The following is a 2,654-nucleotide window of genomic DNA, read 5'->3' as shown; positions in this document are numbered from 1 at the left end:
ATTATTTACACAGGTAGGGTCAGCTGCTGGTCATCGTGCTGACCCTCAGACTCTCCCCGGCTACAACTCCCAGCCTGCCCAGCGGTACTATGAGCGCCTAGGGGCACTTCCTCTTCACAACCGGGAGAGGGCGTTACAATACGTATATTTGACGAATCACTGCCCACTGGCGTTGCTTTCCAGACACCACAACTATTCACGATGAATCTTATGAATACACATCTTTATGAATAATAGTATTATTTATTAATAATTAACTTTAATGTATATCTTTATTAGTAGCTGTATTAGAGGTAATGCATGTACAGCCTTTATTATGTGATAGTGAATTTGCAGGTATACTGGGGAGGGAAGAGAACTGAAATGAAGGAAATACATATTTAAAGGGGGTGTAAGTCTTACATCCGTTCTGTCACATCTGGGTGTTAACTGAATAGATTTGTGGTATTATTTATTGTGTTTGAACTCTATACTTGTGTTTCTCAGGAGACAGCAGAAATATTGGCGATCTGTGGCTACAGAAAATAGTGTGAACTTTATAGGCAAATGTAAGGTTACGTTAAAGAAAAAAAACGTATTGTCACCTTTATCAACGTGATTATTTAAGACAGTTGTTCGGAACAGTATCTCTTCTCATATCTGTGGCTGTTGTCCTACAATAACGGTGGTGAAACAGGCAGAATGTGTGGAAAGAACTGGAGATGGAACAGGAGACTCATCCAGTCAATAGTAAGGTTGTGTAGGACCGCACACACTAGGAGACAGTGTTGAGTAGCGTGGTTTAAAAGCTTCACGAGCCAGACAGGAATCGAACCTGCAATCTTCCGATCCGAAGTCAGATGCGTTATCCATTGCGCCACTAATCCTACTGTCGCTTTAGTCAACTGCACTACAGTGAGCTCAGAGCCGCTACTAGTAATGCATTGCCCCTGTCCACATTTTCTCAATTAGATTCACGTGTTTTTTACGTGTGTCTAATTACTACGTCTTTCGTTTTGTCTGGTTTTAAAAAAAATGTCTCTTTAAAACAGACAAAGGGTTTATGTGTCTCCCTGAAATTCACACACGAGGGAAGTCACACGAGGAAGGAAAGATATCGCGTTTAAAAAGAATCGGGAGTGGAGACGCCAGCGATTAAAAACGAAGCTTCATAGAGTACGTGCGCGCTACCACTGAACTAAACTCCCGATACCGAGTTTTTTCCGCAGGTCTTTAATTGTGTTAGGAAGAGTGAACCGTCAACAGTGCACATTTTAAAGGTCAAAGCAAGACAATCAGACGTGAGGATAGATCAGAACAGGAGCCTCTGCTTCTCTGTTTGCTGAGCGTTTGGTGAACGTAAAAGTGAAAGACAAATTCGCTGTTTTCACTCTTTAATTAAGGAGCAAGAAAACACCATCCTTCGAGCCGGATTCAAAACAGCGACATAATCGCCCGCTGCTTTTTTTAAACAGTTTTACGCTCTAGCAACTGAGCTATGGAAAGGTCAACTTAAAACGCCCACGTTTTGTCATACGCGTAGCCCAATGTAGTGTACTGTTTCTGTTTATTTAATTTATTTAATTTATTTATCCCAGTTCGACATCAAAATACTCAGTCCCATAGTCTCTTTTAGTAGAAGAAATAGACCAGGATTCTACTGTATATTCTACCAGAGATCTTACAAATCGTTTGAAGGGATATCAATGCAGGCAGAAATTGACTCTTTTTCTAGTGGAATCAGGATCATACAAAACCTTTCTTTTGAAATGAGAAGAGGATCATGGTGACACTCAAAACATCCCTGCCTTTGTTTCTTTCGAGGACTAATGGATTATTGAGGTGCAAACATCGGTTCAAATCAAAACTCCGCTACTGCAGTTGCTTCTTGGAGAGTTTCTTCAAATCTTTCAACTGAACGTCGATATCTTGGGATATTAACGATGATATACAGAGTGGTTTTCTTTTGATCGAAAATTTTATTAAAATATGAGCCTCTTTTACCTTTGTCTTGGATGTTTCGCAAGGTATAATACTTTCCCTTGCATCCTCAGATAAACATTCTAAATACCACAAAGTTACAATATATGGAATAGCATTTACTTTTACATATATTTTAAAATTTACTCTTATTTAAAGCTACATTTAGTGCTAGGTAAAGATAACGTTGCTAATACTGATGTAGTAGAAATGTAAGATGAATTGATAGCTTTATTTGAGGTAAAAAAAAAGTCCTAAAACGCCTCCTGTAACAGGTAAGGACTCATATCTAGATTCAACTCCAAACGTTGCTATTGCATATTATTTAAACACGACCTGTTTCAGCTTCTGGTGAGTGCAGTTTTTCCTAATTGAAATTAACAAGAACATTTTTCAAGATGTACCATGTCCCAAAACCGTTCATCAGGACTACTATTAATATCAGGTGAAAGCAGTACAAAACATAAGTGTAACCTAAATATTAAGAGACTATTGTCTGTCAGCTACTGTTGTAAGCCATGTTCAGCCAACGCTAGAAATATTACTGCTCTACTACAGTAGCAAAAGTGCACAAACCCGACTTAGAAATGGATCACAAGTCAGAAGCTCAAGACGACGAGGATGGGATTCGAACCCACGCGTGCAGAGCACAATGGATTAGCAGTCCATCGCCTTAACCACTCGGCCACCTCGTC

General features: G+C 39.4%; 1 non-coding gene across 1 annotated transcript; it reads right to left on the bottom strand.

Annotated features, from left to right (window-relative positions):
• Positions 1 to 2,572: 2,572 nt before the first annotated feature.
• trnas-gcu (transfer RNA serine (anticodon GCU)) lies at positions 2,573 to 2,654 on the bottom strand. Its single transcript has one exon. It is a non-coding gene; the product is annotated as a tRNA-Ser (tRNA).

Source organism: Atractosteus spatula, unplaced genomic scaffold (assembly GCF_055471065.1).
Source record: "Atractosteus spatula isolate fAtrSpa1 unplaced genomic scaffold, fAtrSpa1.hap1 Scaffold_95, whole genome shotgun sequence".
In the NCBI taxonomy this organism is placed as follows: domain Eukaryota; kingdom Metazoa; phylum Chordata; class Actinopteri; order Semionotiformes; family Lepisosteidae; genus Atractosteus; species Atractosteus spatula.
Note: the sequence above shows the minus strand (reverse complement) of the source record. Positions and strands in the feature narration are given on the sequence as shown.